Here is a 19,994-nt window from a genome sequence, read left to right as displayed (position 1 = left end):
GTCTCTGCCAAGTTGGTCAGTTGACCCCTCTATCTCCTCTGAATTCCCTTCCAAAAGAGTTTCTAAGTATTTAAGAAGTTGGTGTCTGGATGTTCCTTTTGTATTTCCTTAACATTTTTCCATATTTTCGCAAATTATCTTTGGAAATCTCTGTGTTGGACTACATCCAGATATGAAAAAAATGTAGTTTGGTGGCAAGAGTCTCCAGGCCAGAATTGTTTTCATTGGAGGAAAGTGTGTTAACTGTTGATCTTTTGGGTTGTTTATAATGATTGGGTGCGAGAGTTGATATAAGAGGATGTTATAGAGTTACGCAACGTGGAAACAAGCACTTCCGTACAACTCCTTCCGCAGGGCTGCTATCAGAGAGGTGCAATTGGAGGTGTTGAATGAATGATGGAGAAACTCAGCATCTGTAGAGAGACAAACAACAGCAAGGTTTTGAGTCCAGTATGATTCTTCTTCAAATCCCGAGTTTCTTCAATGTGAGTAAATGAACGTTGAGAAAATCTGGGTGCAGTTTACATGCATTTCTTGTGACTTAGCTTTGTCTAACTGAACTAGAACTCAGTTAAAAACTGCAAAGTAAATAAATGCAGTCAGGAGGATTGAGGTCCGCTGGTAAACCTCAGTGTTTTGTTATGGAATTTTATTTTTCACAGCGTTTTATGACCACAACAAAATGACACAGCAACACCTTCTTGAACTCCTCACGGAACTTGTTCTGGGATACTGCATATTTGAATACGTTGTTGCAGGAGTTGAGTAATTGAAACAAGTTCGTTGTCTCTTGCAGGACGTAGGTTAAGACTTTGAAATTCTCGTTGTTGAAGTATGCATCACCTTTAATACGCAAGTACAGGAAATGTCTAAATTCGGTGGCCCACAACAGCAGGAAGCTGAGGGAAATGGCAAAGAGCAGGACGATGGATCTTTTACGGTTTTCCTTCTCTGGATCACTGCCATTTTCAGCACTGACAAGTTTCCTACGGAGTTTGCTGGCTGTGATGATGTGTTTTACGGTCAGGACATTGAGTAGCAGGATGAGGAGAAATGGGAGAAAGGAAGTTAAGATGTGATCCATCCAGTCATGGCCCTGCCAGATTGGTAACGTATAAAATATAGACTTTATACCACAGAACCAGGCGACCCCATCCAGGATGTAGAAGGGTCTGTAGATGATGTACAATGGGAAATTTTTAACACAACATAGGACGCAGATCATTCCTATGATGAGCACGGCGGTTTTCTTGGTGCAGTATCTGATCTTCAGGCTCTGCAAGCAAATGAACATAAACGGTCGATGGTGAAGGCTGCAGTTAGCCAGACGGAGCCATCCCGGCTGCAGCGGACCAGAATTGTAGTCAGTCTGCATATGGGGTGGTGGACAGAACACTGTAGCTAAAGTAAATACGGCTGATTCGGTTAAGTATGCATCCGGTGACAGTAACAAGGAAATCTGTCATTGCTATGGCCATCAAATAGTAGTTGATGCACCTGGAGAGTCCGCACCACCCTCGGAACAGAATTGCAATTGCCACCAAGTTGGCTGTGATGGACAAAAAAGTTAAATAGTTTGTTGAAATACCAAGTATAAAGAATGGCATTACCTAGATGTCAACAAGTGGATCGCAAGGAACATATACTGTCTCGCCCTATCTGACACTGAAACCCTTCTGATCCACGACAGTGGCACCTTCAGACGCGGGCTAACCAACGTTCACAGGTAACTGTGAGTAGAATAGTCAGAATTATCCACAACTGGCATCTTAAACATTGGGTATTAGGCCTCTGCTAACTTACAAATTAACACCACAGGTGGCAATTTATTCTCTTCAGTAAATAATTTCATTGTTCACTTTCGTTTTGCTACTCGTGACCGTTCAGTTTCCCATTATTATCTGAGATGTCAATTTTTCTCCAATTATAACCTCTTGTATAATTATGGTATTTAACATTCCAGATGTGACGTTAATGGCTCAATTATCGAAATTGAATTCCCTTCTTCAAAGCACACTCTCTCCCTCCTTCTCTATATCACTCCTCTTATCCAAACTTAAAGTCAAAAAGTCATAGAGATGCACAGCATGGAAACAGACCCTTCGGTCCAACCCATCCATGCCGACTAGATATCCCAGCCCAATCTCATAGAACCTTCCGGCACCCGGCTCATATCACTCCAAATCCTTCCTATTCATCTGCTCATGCAAATGCCCTTTAAGTGGTGCTATTGTACCAGCCTCCACCACTTCCTTTGACAGCTCATTCCATACATGTACCGTCCTCTGTGTGAAAAAGCTGCCCCTCAGGTGTCTGTTATAACTTTCCCCTCTCACCCTAAACCTATGCTGTCTACTTCAGGACTCCCCGAACACAGAGAAACGATTTTGTCCATGTCTCTCATTATTTTGCAAACTTGTATAAGGTCACCCCTCAGACTCCGACGTCCCGGTGAAAACAGCCCCAAACCCTTCAGTCTCTCCTTATAGCTAAAATCCTCCAACCCTGACAACATCCTTGTAAACATTATCTCGACCCTTTCAATTTCACCATCTTCTTAATCTTCTCCAGTTTCTCTTTGTGTAAAACCTGTTTACGCAACTTCCTTTGAAATACCACAACATTCATATTGCAGTATGTGCAAACTAAAGCAACTCCATGTTCAGATGTATGAGCAAGAGGTGAAAGAAATCCGTCAACTCGACAGTAAATAGATCGCTTACTGATGAATAACTAACTCAACTTTGCAAGATGAATGCCAAATGCAAACAAAAAGCCAAAATCCTTAATGAAACAAATTCCATTTTATTTTAATTCACCTCTGCAAAAAATATCAAATATTAATTAGTTACACTATTCAACGTAGTTGATCCGTTGCAGCTTACGTAAATAACTACCCAATGAGATAGGATTGCAGACTTGTATTTCAATCCCTGCACACAACTGTTGATTTCATTACATCCAACACAATGTGTAACCTGCAGAAATTTATACGGCGATAGATTCAGCCATTCCACCGTACCTTTCAACAACTTCATGGCTGATCTTCTTTATCAGCGTGGATGTATTAAGATCAGTGCAGGAAAATGCACTTTACCACCTGACTAAACTGCAAGCACATATGTCATTAAATTTCTGGAATCTATTTTGGTTTAAAGTTAAATTTAATTCTGAATAATACAAAATGTTACTGTTTTGGCAATGCTATTCATTAATTCATATTTGCACAATCTATTAACAGAAATGTGTTATATAAATCATTGAATATAATCTTGCGTTGCTCGATGATATAAGTTCAAATAATGCACTAAAACTCTCCTTAATGGTGCAAAACATGCAATAAACAAAATGGCACTACTCTCTATATGTTCCTGGTTTATATCCCTTATATTTACAGAGGGGTGAACCTTAGAAAAATCGGCAAGGGAAAAAAAGAACTTTTGTGAAGATTTCCAAATAACTATGTACTTTCTTTGCAATTCATTTCTTACCTGGGATTCCAACAACGGCAACAATGGGATAGGTAATGGCATAGAAGAGCCCTTTCACTGGCCCATGCACGACCGTTCGAAAGTAACACACTTTTCGAATTTGAGCTGTTTAATTTTGTAAAAGATTCAAAGTTACCTTCATTTATTTTATCTGACAGTCTCCAGGGGAGCAATTAAACTGCATCATGCTCTCAATTTTAGATCAATGAACAAACAGAAAAAAACATTGTTTTACATTTGAAGCATTGACAAAGGAAGGGTTCTATTATGTTTATTTCAGTGGCTCTCTTTCCCCATAATCACGCTGAGTATGCCCACCGAAGTGGCTGATAGCAGAAAACGAAGAGGGGTAGTATTTCGAATACAATCTCTTCTCATTATTTCAGCCAGGTTCCTCATGTTTTTTGGCAGCTAAAACGTCAGATTAAGTCGTGTATTTATTTGATCGCTGACGTTACCTTATTGTTTAGATTTGCAGTTAAACAGTTGGAAACAACTTGGTAAAGCAAGATGATTATTCAAAAGTAACAAAATGAGATCACCATAGCATCGTGTAGTGAGGGCAGCGAAGAGGCAATTATGAAATCCAGGAACCAATGCTGAGGCGAACGCATGATAATGTTTGGAACGAGTACAGCTCAGAAGTAGCGGTTTGGACCATAAGATACATGATGCAAATTAGTTCATTTGGCCCACTCAATCTGCTCCACCATTAGATCTTCCTGATATGTTTCACAACCTGGTCCTCCTGCTTTGTCCATTTAATGTTTGATCCCCAAACTAATTTATCGCATTTATGTCTGTAACTTAGGCACACTTAGCCTGTGCAGCCTACTATGGAAATGTGTTCCACATGTTCACTGACCAGAAGCAAATGGTAAATGTCGTTCAGTCATTTCTTAAGATTCTTCCCTTCACGCCGAGACTCTGCCAATGGGTCACTGTTCCTCCTAAGAGCGAAAATGTTTTCTTCAAATCCACCCTCTTCAGACTTCTCAGCATTCTGTAAATTTCAATGAGCTTTCCCTTCATCCCGCTAAATTCCTTGATGTACAAACCCTACCACTCCTCACATGACAAACATTTCATTCCCTGGATCAATATCGTAATTGCCTTCTGAATCCACCGACCAAACAAAGACAGCATATCCTTCCCAAATTATAGAGAACAAACCTGCTCATATGTTTCCAAATATACGTGATCAAAGATTTATACAATCTGAGCAGTGCATTCCTATTCTTTTGAGACATGAATGTCAAAATAGTGTTTGCCTCCGTAACACAGAACTGAACTTGGATGTTATAGTAAGATAATCGTGAAGTAGAACTCTTAAGTCCATTTACACTTCACGTTTCCAAAACCTGTCCCAGTTGACGAAATTGTCCGAACATCTATTCTGTCTAGCAAAATGCACAAGTCCATGTTTTCCTACAGTGTTTTACATCCATCAATTCTTTACCTATTATCCTAGCCTGTCCAAGTGTACTTCAGCCTCCCCGCTTCCCCAAAATTCCTTGACATTCCAAGCATGAATGTGCAATCTGCAAACTGAGCAGCAATACTGTTGGTGCTGTGCTCAGATCATCAAGATGCAATTTTCAAAGTTGGAGTTCTGACACTGACAGTGTGGAATTCCACTACTCACTGATAGCCATTCTGAAATGGGATCCATTTTGACCAGTCTCTGCCTTCTGCCATTCAGCCAATCCAGTTCCTTGTACCACTGGCTTTTTCTTTAAATTAGACAGACTTCTGTGTGGTCCATTTTCTCAAAGAAAGTTTGTGAACACTGGCTCTCCTTTGTCTAATTTGGATGCTATGACGTCAAAGTTTTCCAACAGATTTATCAGGCATGAACTTCCCTTGAAAAAGCTATTCTCTCTCAAACCCTATTTTACGACACATTTCAATGTAATCTGCAATCTCACCTTTCACAATTGACATTATAATCTTACAGGGGACGACGCCAGGCTAACCTAACAACAATTTCCCATCTTCTGCCTCACTTCCTTCCTGAACAGGGATGTGACGCTAATCATTTTCTTGGCCACTGGTACCTCCCGAACTCATTGTTTGCCAAAAGGTCAACAATAGTACCTCGAATATCTCGACAGCTATGTCTATCAGAACCTTGGATTGGATCACTTCGGTCCAGGTGATTTATCTACGTTCAGAACTTTCAGTTTCCCGACCACCTTCATCTTAGTGATGTTCACTTCACTTATCACTGTCCCCTGACTATCGTTCCTTTCTGGTATGCTAACTGTCTACCATGAAGGCTGATGAAAAGTATTGATTCAGGTTCTTCACCGTTTCTTGTTCATAACATTACTCTTCTCGTGTCATTTTCCAATGGTCCAATGTCTACACTAAACTTTCCCTTAACTTGGTTATATGTCAAAAATAAAGTTTATGAAATCTTCTTTCATATTTCTAGATCGCTTACCCGTTTACTTCGTTTTTTTGTTCTTTTTTATTGTATATTAGAGTGCCACATGTGAGTTGATGTCACCGTCGCTCGTGAACTCTGGTGCAAAATCTTTTTATGCAAACTCTTTGACATTGTGGACTTTAAATAGTTTGATAATCTGATTGACGTTCTATAATATGCATATAGAGCAAGTGTACACGTTTTTAATTAAATAAGTATGCTCCAGTGCAGATTCAATCAGGTGACATTGAGGTTGATCATATTTTGGATGTGTACAGGTTTGTCCAGGACGGAGGTGAGAAGAATGAAAAGGTTCTGAAAGCAAAGTATAAAAACCAAGGCAGGTATCGACCGACTAGATCCAGGAAGAAAGTTCCCCATGATTGGAGAATCTATTACAGTGCTTCGAATTTCAGAATATGCGGTCTGCCATTTCAGTGAAGACTTAAGATATTTTCAGTCACTCTGAACTTTTCTACAACACCAGGCTATCATATTCAGTTCACTGGTATCTTTAAAAACGTAACCCATACATGCATTCTCTGAAGGAAAACACGACTAAGTTCATCAAGATATTTGGAACGAATGTGGAATTATGGCGTTGATATGCAAGATCAGTCACGGTCATAATGAATGGCTGAGCATGCTTGACTCGACTGTGGACAAATGCAACCTCCAGTTTCCATGTTTCTTTGCTCTAACTTCACTCATTTGTGTCTTCTGACATCACTTTCTGAAACGTTAGCATTTAGAATGTCAATGATAGTGCACCCATGGAAACACCAGCACTCGCATATTCCTCGACACGTTTCTTCTGAAGTGGAACCGCATCACCATACATTCAGTCAAACTACTGAAAAAACCCTTCCAAGCAATCTCGTTGGTGCTCATACATAGGAATGGCAGTTATGATCGAAAAAAGTGAGCTTAGAACCCTCTTCCTCTCGTGTAGATATTGAGAATAAATAATTGTTGGTCGACTCCACTCGTTGTGAATAATAAACAAAAAACAGGCTGGTTTCCTGGATTTATTTTGAACGTATTGCAAATTTTCGGCCGTGATTCTACTTAAATGATAAACAGGAGAGAAGGTGAAATGTCCTGCTGAGGTTCTATTGCTTCTGCTCCGTTTGTAATTTATTCTCCGCCTTGGAAAGAATTTAATGTCGATCAATCTGATTTGATGAGGTGAACCAGACGGTTCCACATTCCCCAGAAAAATAAGGAATAACGAGCCAATATCAACACATTTTTAAATTGTGCATTGGATCAATGAGGTGTGATGCTTCTGCCCCTTTAACAAAGTTATTTTTCCCTTTCTTTTTAGCTCTAGAGAGTTCGTAAAGGGAGAGGTGCCAATATAGGCAAATGTACAATGGCAGAGGAGTAGCCAGTTCTCCCAGTTTACAATTTTGTCTAGTTTGGTTGAGTTCTGGCAGAGAAGCTGCTGCAATGCATTGAAAGAAGGTTCCATGCTACAGCAGATGATTTTTGGGTAAATGTTTTCCCTGAGGTTTCCACTACTTGTAAGGAATAGTGTCTGAATTCATCTTTTATCAAAGTGTATATTTATATTGCGAGAATTGGTAAAGATCCTTGGTTAAGTTCATGCATTGAGTCTGCTGGGTTTTCTATTAGTTAGGTTATTATAATTTACATTTGCATTCTTTTTTCGTGTTTTAGCTGTAGTTTTAAAATAAATTCTGTTTTGCTTGGGGCCGAGTGGTCTGCTCAACTGTAGCAAAAAAATGAAATGAAAAATCAATTCACATCTCTTTTTGAAATGAAAATCAACTTGCGAGAAAGTGAGCACTGTATACGCTGGAGATCAGAGTCGAAGTGTGTGTTGCTGGAAAAGCATAGCCGGTCAGACAGCATCATCGGACCAGGAGAATCGATTTTGTGGCCATAAGCCCTTCATTCCTGATGAATGGCACTTTTTAAAAGAAGGTCTTGTGCCAGAAATGTCGATTTTCCTGTTTCTTCGATGCTGCCTGATCGGCTATGCTTTTCCAATTTCACACACTTCGAGAAAAAAAGTTAAAATACAGAACATAGAGCATAGAACAGCAGAGCAAAGTACAGGCCCTTCATCCCACGGTGTTGTGCCGAACATTTAATTTCATCTAAGGTCAAGCTTACTACACATCCCTCAGTTTATTCCCATTCGTGTGCTTGTTCAGCAATCGCTGAAATGTTCCTAGTTTCTCTGAGTGTTCTCAGACTGCTGGCAACGCATTCCACCAACCCATACATCTCTGCGTAAAGAACCTACCTCTGACATCTTCCCTCAATCAATTTAAATTTATGACATTTCGTGACAGGCATTTCAGCCCAGAAAAAAATTCTGTCTCTCTCCTCTATCTGTCCCTTCCACTGCTTCTATCAAGTCACCTCTCTTCTTTCTTCGCTCCAGTGTGAAAAGCCCGAGCTCACTCACTGTCAATTCGTCAGACGAGCCGTCCAATCCAAGCAACATCCTCTCGAAATCATCTGAATCTTTCCTATAATGAGGCGATTAGAACTGGGCACAATAATACAAGAGTGGTCTGACCAGATTATGCAGAGCTGCGGCAAAAGCTCGCGGCTCTTATACTCAATCGCCTTGCTAATGAAAGGAAAAGAAATGTCTTCTTACCAACTACATCAACTTGAATGAAAAGTTTGAGGGATCTCAGTACATGGATCCCAAGATGCGGCTATTCCTTCGCACTGCCAAGAATCCTGCCTTTAACCCTGTATTCAAATTTCAAATTCGACCTTCCTCAATGAATCATTGGCATGAATACAGATTGAATTTCAACTGCCGATACTCAGCCCAACTCTGTAAAGGTTTCCATGTCATGCAAGGTTTGTGAAGGTTTGTAGCTCAGGTTGAGGTTTAGGGTTAGGTTTGCTCGCTGAGCTGTAGGTTTGATATCAAGACGTTTCATTACCTGGTTCGGTAACATCATCAATGACGATCTCCAAGTGAAGCGAAGCTGTTGTCTCCTACTTTCTTTTTTTATCTTTCTCCTGGATGGGGTTCCTGGGGTTTGTGGTGATGTCATTTCCTGTTCGTTTTCTGAGGGGTTGAGAGATGGCATCGAGATCTATGTGTTTGTTTATGGCGTTGTGGTTGGAGTGTCAGGCCTCGAGGAATTCTCTGGCATGCTTTTGCTTAGCCTGTCCCAGGATAGATGTGTTGTCCCAGTCGAAATGGTGGCTATTTTCATCCGTGTGTAGGCCTACGAGGGAGAGAGAGTCGTGTCGTTTTCTTGTTAGCTGGTGATCGTGTATCCTGGTGGCGAACTTTCTTCCTGTTTGTCCGATGTAGTGTTTGTGGCAGTCCTTGCATGGAATTTTGTAGATATCTCTTTTCTACTTGTTCTACTTGAAGAAGCTTTTTAAGTTTAAAAACTAATTTGCATTGTGAGGAAAGACTGAGCGACGTCAGGCTGTCCTCATTAAAGAGAAGAAGGTCGAGAGGTGAAAACATTGAAGAGCAGAATCATGAGAAACGGGAGAGCTGGGTTTTGAATGCAGTGAAGGAACTGGAGTGTGACACAGACATGAGAGGAAATATCAGAGACATATGAGATAATCAGAGCATTAGATGGAGTGGACAGTGAGACCCTTTTTTCCCCTCGGATGGTGATGGCTCGCACGTGGAGACAGAGCTTTAAATTGAGGACTGATCGAGAAAGGACAAGTGTCAAAGGCAGTCTCCTGACTCAGCGACTGGTCGGGATGTTCCACGCCCTGCCTGTAACAGTAATACCCTCGCCAAATTTAAGACTATTAAATAGTCATTGGATAAAGATAAGAATGACAATGGAATTGTGTAGGTTAATTGAGCTTCTGATTGGTTTCACAGGTCGGTGCGAAATCGAGTGCCAAGGGGCCTGTAATGTATTCTTATGTTCCATGTTCTCTCTTTTCCGAGAAATGGGTGCAGAGGCCTTCTGCAGTTCTAATTACTGATGATCAGAACAATCCTTTCTTTCCTTTTTGCTGCTGATAATTTCAACCAGGAAAATGTTTCCCTCAGATTCCGATTAACTGTAATTGTATTCGGGTATCTATTATCACACACTGTTAAATGTTGCCTCGATTTTTGGAGCAAATGCTCGCAGTGCCCCTTTAGAATTCCACTGTCTGAACTGAGCTTACAAGGGGTCAGGAGATGAGTCAGCCTGACGGGACACTGACTGTATGACACTAAGCAGATTATTGCTGATTGATCAGATTATTACTGACACTTCCTTCACATTTACAAGGTAGACCGTGTACCGTTGGATCAGTGAATGAGTGCAATGCAAATGCCATGCGTTTTGCTTACAGGATATACTTGGGCAGCTTATCATAATGTTTGCAGTTTTCAGTGTTCATGCTGGATTGGAACAGCTAGGCTAATAAAGTGGCAGTCTCCGGAGTTGACTCACAATTTTCAGTGTCTCCAGCTATTTCTTGACATTGTGTGGAGTGAATCGAGTTTTCTGAACATTGAGGTATATAATTTTAGGTAAAAACAATGACTGCAGATGTTGGAAACCAGATTTTGGATTAGTGGTGCAGGAAGCTCACATCAGTTCAGGCTGCATCTGAGAAGCAGTAAAATCGACGTTTGTGGCAAAAGCCCTTCATCAGGAATAAAGCTATATGATGCTAGGGCCCACTGAAGGAGGTTGAAATGGATCATCTGCTCAGCTCTTCATGCTGAATGTTGTTACAAATTCAGTAGTTTTATTTTGTCCCGATGTGCTGTGCTCCCACACAACTGGGGATTGCATTGTTGGAGAGTAGCGTTCTCCTCCAAAGGTCGCTTTCAGTGTACACTATCTTTATGACACCACGTTGGAGGACCGCAGAGATAGATCTGAACCATTGATTGTGGGATCACTGAGGGCTGTTGAGCACTTGCTGCTTATGCTGTTTATCATGCAAGTCAGTCTCTCTTGCAGCGGAAGACAATAAGAGTTTCTCCAGACTGTCCCCTCATATCTAGGTTTAGCTTGTGCTGTTCCTGGCATGTACTTCTGCATTCATCATTGACACAGGGTGGATCCCAGCGGGATTGATGGTTACTGTAGAGTGGGCAAAATGCTGGGCCATGAAGTCACAGAATGTATGACTTGTACAGAATATGTTTCTGATGTTGCTGATGGTCCACTGCACACCACGGACACATCGTCATTAGTTGCTCAATCTGTTTGTCGTGTGTCCCATTCAGCACACAGGTTCCGTCATATTATTTTGTGTTCGACAAAATGTGAAGATGGCCATTCCCCCTCAGAAGGCCTGGGCAGTGGCCATTCTTACTAATATAGTAAATGGAGAGGTGTATCTGCAGCAGGCGGAATGCTTATGATGTAGTCAATTATATATTTCCCTTTTATTGATTCCCTCATAACCAGCTGCACAGCAGGGTAGTGGCCACCGAATCCAGCATCCATGCTGAGTACTTTATTGATTATATACCAATGAGCTTTCCCCCGCTCCCCCCTCCCCCCGCCTCGCTCTGGCCTATCAGTGGACGGAACCTCGCAGTGAGGGTGGTGACGATGCCTAAAACATAGTGTTGGTCATAGAAACCTGCAGAATCATTACAGACAATATCTGACTGTTGCTTGATTGGTCTATGGGAAATATACAGCAGGTCACATTTACACTTCGTATATTTTGTACAGTGAAGAATTAATATCACATTATTTCTCACATATTTTAAAATAAAGCAAACACCATTGTTGTTCAGTTGAAAACAATTGAAGTGAACAATAATTAAATTACCAGAGTGCACACTTAAAATTTTCATTATTCAGTGACTGTCGTAAAAAGCTGATTCATGTTCTGATCAGTGAACACACTATCTTGCAGGCAGCAAAACTGCTGAAAATGATCTTGAGAGAAGTATGAATTCAGACATCGTACAACTGGGCCTCCCTACTAAGTCCAAATCCATTTGGGAAGTCTGTCCAAAGAGTTTTAAATCTGGATCTGGACAGTTATTTGCACAATCCGTCACAACTGACCATTTAGAGACATACCAGAAGAACAGGAGAATGCGTGGGGCAGACTGGCCAAAGGGCTAGCACTTTAAACACTTCTAAAATTCACCTCAAAACAAGTACATATTGCAAGTTTATTTGTTGTGATGTTTCACCTAAACTCTGTAGTTCCGATCTTGGACGAGATGCTGAATGGAGATGATATAAAGATGATAAACTCCTGTAGCATATGGCATCCTGCACTGAATCCCTCATAAATCCTATAGCGTGTATATCAGCTCCACAACGTCAGTATCCAAACAGAAATGTGCAGCTAAGTTGATGGCCAGCATGACCCAGCCCAACGTCCTTGTGTGAGACAAAATCTAGCGATTTCTATGTCAGTGTTTTCAGCATTGCTCCAACTATTAACAGCAAAATCTCTTCGCTGAAGGTCCGACATTATTGGATAATACCCACTTTTCGATTGCTCAATAAGCACAATATCCACTCATTTATTCAGTTAACTTTTATGTCAACAATATAATAAAAACAGTGCACAAAGCACAGTAAGGGACTTTTAAATGATGAGTCTCATTACTGTACCCAAGAGCAAATTAATATTAAGTGTTATGACTTTCGCAACATGCAGTAATTTTCCCTTGTACTAATATTGTGTGCTAATATTCACACACAATCATATTCATAGCAACAGTATTACTGTGTGTCTCAACATTCTACAACAGATATGAATACATTTTCAATTGCTTCTGCCCATTTCACAGTACAGTAATATGGTGTATGAATATCAGTATCTGTGTGATGCGATGTATATAAGATATGCCTATTAAAGTCTGACAGTTTGTTTAAAACAGCATATATCTTCAGTTGTTCACAGGACCAAACCAACCTCTGCTCACAAAACACAAATCTCCGTGTCCAGCACTGGGCCTGGTTGGAGAATATGTTTCATTCTAACTTATCCCTGAAATATGATTGCGCCAGTGTCTTATTGACCGCGCCCTATTCCCCTTGAGAAGGCGGTAGTGAGCTGCAACATTGAATCGCTACAATTCATGTGCTGCAGGTAAACTTACATTGCTGTTGGGGAGGGAACAAGAAATAGTGACACTGGAGGGACAGTAACTTCCACATAAGTATGGTGGTGTTTTGGAACGGAACGTAAATATGGTGTTGTTCCCATGTAGCTGCCCTTGTCCTTCTTGATGGTCCTGGTTTTAAAGGTACTTTGTAAGGAGCCTTGGTAAATTTCTGCAAAGCACAGTGTAGATGGCAGGCATTGCTACTACTGAGTGCCAGTGTATGTTGTGTGAGGCTGCAGTCAGAGAGTGAAATGGAGGGCATTTCATCGCGCACACATTCAACGTATGTCTTATAAGTGGTGGACAGTCATCGGAAATCGCGAGGAAAACGATGTCAATGGGATTCCTTGCCTTCGACATATTTTTGTAGCCAACGAATTTTTATCGGTCGAAAATAGTGGCGCTGCAAACGGACAGCTGGTCAGGCAGCATCGACGCCGCTGAAGAGTCGACTTCTCAGGCATAAGTCCTTCACAATAATGAGGAATGCATTTATATAGTTCGTCTAGTTCTGGTGAACAGTAATCCCCACAATCTTGGTATTTGGGAGTGCAGTGATAGTGATGCCATTGAACGTTAGTGGATATGTTCCAAATCTTTATTATTAGAGGTGATCATTGACTGGCACCTGTGTAATGCAAATGTCGCTTTCCAGCGCACGCCTACACAAAATGTATATCTGAGAAATGACAAACATTGTCAAGTCTTGAGCATTAGCCAATCATTGGCGATCACACCTACTTTTGACTTCACAGAGAAGGGACACTCGTTTATGAAACAATTGAATATTGTTTGGCCTAGGACAGAGAGCACTCACTGAAAGTGTCCCTTTCCCTGAGCGAAGAAGATTGCATAAAATTACACCTGTTCGAGCGGTGTATTACTACATATCAGAACAGATTAATCTTACAAAATCTACCCTAACGAGCTGAGCTTAAATAATTCGACAGCTTTGTTGTAACGCAAAGTAATGCCAAAAGTGTGTGTGTTCCGTTCCTGCACTGACTGACGTGACTACAAAGGTCTGATCTACTGAAACCTCTCTTTGTTGAGTCATCATGACGGTCCAGTTAAACCATCACCATTCATCTCTGTATAACAAGAGAGTAACCTTATCTAGCTCTTGGAATATGGTGCTTTACCTTTCCATTTCGAGGGTCACTGATCCATCAGCTGAGAGAGTTGAGTCAGCAGGAGGTTTGCATGTCAATGTTTGATATATTGGAAAAAGGATGCCATAAGACAGAGAAACAACAGTGTGCCCATCCCCTCAATTCATTTCAATTAGATGTTATCTGTTCTAATAATCTTCTATTCTGCTTTCCTGCATTTTCCCCGTAACATTTGCTTAAAAATATACTTCCCTCAGACTAGAACGTATTTAATGATTCAGCCTCAACAGCCTTCGGAATATTCTATGATTGTTTTCCTTAAACTGAGTGAGACTTGGTGGACTTTAACCCATGCCTTGTTTCTGGCACGCTGTGAAAGTTGAATCTACATTAGATGCTAGCCTTTCCACTCAAGCTTCATTGTGGCCAGAGCCAAAACAAAAACACGTCCCCCTTGTGAAACTCTATCCCATCTATTCTCATAGCCTGCATCTCGATGTTCTTCTCGAACATTGTCTTTTACCAGTGTGATAAGTCATGAAAAAACATTAATTTAGCGCTTCCACTATCTCTCACACTCCATGCACAACTTCTGACTTCTATCCTTGATTGGCCCTCATCTTAGTCTAGTCATTTCCTAGGATGGTGACATCAGCTTGATCGAGGGGGCATAACTACAAATTGAGGAATGATAGATTTAAGACAGATGTCAGAGACAGGTTCTATATGCAGAGAGGGCGTGGAATGCCCTAACTGCTGATGTTGCGGAGATTTAAACAGTCCTTAGATAAGCACATGGACGATGATGGGATAGTGTAGGGGGAGGAGCTGAGAATAGTTCACAGTCGGCACATCATCGAGGGCCGAAGGGCCTGTTCTGCGATGTATTGCTCCATGTTCCATTTTCTATGTTTTGTTATTTTATTCCTGATGCAACTATAGAAAGCCATTGGTTTTCCTTGATCCTATCTGCCTACGATTTCTCATGTCCCCTCCCGGCTCTCTTACGTTACTGTTTGGTTTTTCTTGGCGAGCTTTTAACTGTCAAGAGCCCCAAATGAACCTTCACATCTCATCCTTACATAAGCTTTCTTATTCCTCTTGACAAGAGCATCTCATTCTTTAGTAAACCCCGGCTCTCACTCAACAACTTCCTCTCTGCTTGACAGGTACATACTTATCATGGACATTGCTGTTACTGGAATAAGCTCCACATTTTAATTATGCCCATCCCCCACAATTTCCTTACCCATCTTACGCATTTGAAATCCTGTCTAATCGTATCGTAATTGCCTTTGCCATAATTCTTGTCCTGCGGTATATAATTATCCCTTTCCATTGCTGAAGTAAACATAACCGAATTGCAGTAACTACCACGAAAGTGCTCATCTACCTACAAATGCATACCTGGCCGGTTTCATTAACCAGTAACAAATCTAATATGGTTTCGCCCCTTGTTGGCCTGTCGACATACTGTGTCAGGAAACCCTCCTGCACACATCTGACAAATACTGACACATCTGGAGTGCTTGAACTGTTATAATCTCTGAAAAACTTTTCTTTCCAATCCTCCCACTTCCTGCAAACCAAAGGAGTAGCCATGGGCACCTGCATGGGCCCCAGCTATGCCTGCCTCCTCGTTGGAAAATGTGGAACAGTCCATCTTCCGCAGCTACACTGGCTCCACCCCCCACCTTTTCCTCTGCTACATCGATGACTGTATCGGCGCTGCCTCGTGCTCCCACGAGGAGGTTGAACAGTTCATCCACTTTACGAACACCTTCCACCCCGACCTCAAATTTAACTGGACCATCTCAGACTCCTCCCTCCCCTTCCGAAACCTTTCCATTTCTATCTCGGGCGACTGAATCAACATGGACATTTACTATAAACTTACCGACTCCCACAGCTACCTAGACTACACCTCCTCCCACCCTGCCCCCTGTAAAAACGCCATCCCATATTCCCAATTCCTTTGTCTCCGTCGCATCTGGTCCCTGGAGGACCAGATCCAATACCGTACAACCCAGATGGCCTCCTTCTTCAAAGACCGCAATTTCCACCCAGATGTGATGCCCTCCACCGCATCTCCTCCACTTCCCACTCCTCCGCCCTTGAGCCCCGCCCCTCGAATCGCCATCAGGACAGAACCCCACTGGTCCTCACCTACCACCCCACCAACTTCCATATACATCGTATCATCTGTCGTCATTTCCGCCACTTCCAAACGGACCCCACCACCAGGGATATATTTCCCTCCCCTCCCCTATCAGCGTTCCGAAAATACCATTCCCTCCGTGACTCCCTCGTCAGGTCCACACACCCCAACAACCCAACCTCCACTCCCGGCAACTTCTCCTGCAACCGCAAGAAATGCAAAACTTGCGCCCACACCTCCTCCCCTTACTTCCCTCCAAGGCCCCAAGGGATCCTTCCATATCCGCCACAAATTCACCTGCACCTCCACACACATCATTTACTGCATCCGCTGCACCAGATGTGGCCTCCTCTATATTGGGGAGACAGGCCGCCTACTTGCAAAACGTTTCAGAGAACAGCTCGGGGACACCCAGACCAACCAACCCAACAACCCCGTGGCTCAACACTTCAACTCCCCTTCCCACTCCACCAAGGACATGCAGGTCCTTGGACGCCTCCATCGCCAGACCATAGCAACACGACGGTTGGAGGAAAAGCGCCTCGTCTTCTGCCTGGGAACCCTCCAACCACATGGAATGAACTTGGATTTCTCTAGTTTCCACATTTCCCCTTCCCCCACCTTGTCTCAGTCAAATCCCTCGAACTCAGCACCGCCTTCCTAACCTACAATCTTCTTCCTGACCTCTCCGCACCCACCCCCACTCCGCTCTATCACCCTAACCTTGACTTTCTTCCACCTATCGCATTTCTAACGCCCCTCCCCCAAGTCCCTCCTCCCTACCTTGTATCTTAGCCTGCTGGACACACTTTCCTCATTCCTGAAGAAGGGCTCATGCCCGAAACGTCGATTCTCCTGCTCCTTGGATGCTGCCTGACCTGCTGCGCCTTTCCAGCAACACATTTTCAGCTATTGTAATTGCAGTCAGTATTTGGAAAGTTAAAGTTCCCCATTACAACTATCCTGTCACTCCCCCTCTTATCGAGCATCTTCTTTTTTTTCTTTTCTTCTATATCTCCGCCTTGTGGGCGGCACGGTGGCACAGTGGTTAGCACTGCTGCCTCACAGCGCCAGAGACCCGGGTTCCATTCCCGCCTCAGGCGACTGACTGTGTGGAGTTTGCATGTTCTCCCCGTGTCTGCGTGGGTTTCCTCCGGGTGCTCCGGTTTCCTCCCACAGTCCAAAGATGTGCAGGTCAGGTGAATTGGCCATGCTAAATTGCCCATAGTGTTAGGTAAGGGGTAAATGTAGGGGTATGGGTGGGTTGCGCTTCGGCGGGGGGTGTGGACTTGTTGGGCCGAAGGGCCTGTTTCCACACTGTAAGTAATCTAATCTCGGAGGCCTTGAGATAACTCCCAACAGTGTGAGCCTTCCTTTCCTGTTTCTCATCTCAGCCCATACTTCGCCAGTGGACGAGTCCTCAATCGTCCTTTCTGCAACCGTAATACGATCCTTTAATAACAATGCCAAAACCTCCCTCTCTTTTTCCATCTTCTTTATTCTTGCTCAAACCTCTGAATCGCGGAAACTGCACCATTCATTCTGCTCAATCCATGTCTCTGAAATGGCCACAACATCGACATCCCAGTCACCAATCCATGCTGCATGTTCACCTTATTGCAGATGCTCTTGGCGTTGAAGTAGACACACTTCCAACCAACGTCTTGCTTGCCGGTACCCGCTTGCGACCTTGGAACATTATTTCTGACCTCACTACTCTCAACCTACTGTATACTGAAACTACAGTTTCGGTTCAATCCTGCTGCTGAAATGTTCTAACCATTAAGAGCAAAGTATTTTTACTGTTGGTTCGACATGGTTTGCGAAGTCTCACTTCTCGATTTTCTGATATGAACAAAATCCACCCTTCTTTTCAGTTCACTTTTGTGACAACAATATGATGAAAACAGTGCACAGCTCACACTCAGTGCCTTTGAAATGATGAGTCTTGTTACCACTCCCAAGACCAAATTATTATTAAGTCCAACGGCTTTGAAAGTATAGTTATTTTCCCTTGTACTAATGTGCGTGCGAATATCCCCATAACAACTTTCGTGGCAATAATATTACTGAGTGTCCGAGTAATCTCCAGTCAGATACGTGTAGATTTTCAATTGTTTCTTCCTATCTCACAGCTCAGTAGTGTGGTTTGTAAATGTCAGTGTCTGTGTGATGCTAGGTATACGGCCATGCCTCTGAAAGACAGAGTGTTTCAAGCAGCATATCCCTTCAGCTGTTCACAACAAACAAGGTACTAATTGAACCAAACCAGCCTGCACTCACAAAACTCAAAACTCATTTTCCAGGATTGGGTAGGTTTCAAAAATATTTTTTCATTCTAATTAATTCATTGAATGAGATTAGGCCAGTATTTATTGCCCATCCCTTGTTGTCCTTGAGAAGGTGGAGCTGAGCTGACACATTGAACTGCTACAATCCATGTGTTGTAGGTAGATTTATACCAGCATTCGTGCAGGAACGTGAAACAGTGAACTGAAGGAATAGCAATATATTTCCAAATCAGGACGGTGGATGGCTTGGAACGTAATTTGATCATGGGTGTGCTCACACGGATCTTCTTCCTTTGTACTTGTTGATGGTCCTGGTTTAAGAGCTACTTTATCAGGAACGTTGTTATATTTCTGCAGAGCATCGTGCAGATGGCAGGCCTTGCTGGTACTGAATATCAGCGGATGTGGGGTGAAGTTGTACAGATGCAATGTGTATTTGAAAACACACACATTCAATTTGTGTCTTATAGATGGTGTGGAGGCATTAGGCAACCTTGAAGGAAGTTGTTGCTGCAGAATACCGAGCCTCTAACATACTCTTCCGGCCAATGAATTTATATGGTTCGAAAAGTGAGGCGCTGGAAAAGCACTGGAGGTCCGGCAGCAACCGAGATCCAGCTGACTTGCGGAAAACTTACTGTACAGTTTATCTATCATCGATCGTCTCTGTCTAACGAGGGAGCAACCCATCATCCCGTCGTAGTATGGTGCCTTACTTTACCATTTCTGATGTACACGCTTTCACAGATACACCTGCCTGGGGAACTGGAGCTCAGATGGCTGCTGTCCACCAACCCCAACCATCTTCCTTTGTACCAGGTCTCACTTCAACCAGTGCACAGGTTTCCGTGATGCCGATTTTCTCCAGTTTTGCTACTAATCTGTGGCATCACACTTGGTCAAGTGCAGGTTTGATGATAATGAGTGCAGTTTCAGGCATAAGCCCTTCACAGGAATGGATATTGAATTTATATGATCAGTCCAGTTCCGGTTAACGGTAATCCCCAGGATATTAATAGTTGAGAGTTCAGTGATGGTGATGACATTTAATGTCAGAGGATATGGTCCAATTCTGCATTGTTCGAGTTGATTGTTGTCTCGCACATGTGTAATGCAAATGTTACTTGTCACTTTTAAGCGTATGTGTGCATATTTTGCATGCCCTGTTGCATTTGGAAAAGGTCGCCTTCAGTTTCTGAACAATCACGAATGGCGTTTAAAGTTATCCAATCATTGTCAGATACCCCGACCTGTGACTTTACAGTGGAGGGATTTTCATTTCTGAAGCAGCTAAAGAAGTTGGGTCCAGGACAGAGAGTACACTTATATAGCACTGATTGTGTCCCTCCCACTGAGCAAGGATACTTAACTCAAGTTTCACCTGCTTCAGAGATGTTTAGGTTCACATATGTGAACAGACTAATATTACGATATCAAACCTA

At 42.5% G+C, this 19,994-nt stretch overlaps 1 pseudogene; it reads right to left on the bottom strand.

Annotated features, from left to right (window-relative positions):
* Positions 1-649: 649 nt before the first annotated feature.
* Positions 650-19,245, bottom strand: LOC148138974 (putative G protein-coupled receptor 139; annotated as a pseudogene).
* Positions 19,246-19,994: the final 749 nt, after the last annotated feature.

Source organism: Chiloscyllium plagiosum, unplaced genomic scaffold (genome assembly GCF_037043375.1).
Source record: "Chiloscyllium plagiosum isolate Xiang-an unplaced genomic scaffold, Cpla_swu_hap1 HiC_scaffold_38, whole genome shotgun sequence".
NCBI lineage: Eukaryota > Metazoa > Chordata > Chondrichthyes > Orectolobiformes > Hemiscylliidae > Chiloscyllium > Chiloscyllium plagiosum.
Note: the sequence above shows the minus strand (reverse complement) of the source record. Positions and strands in the feature narration are given on the sequence as shown.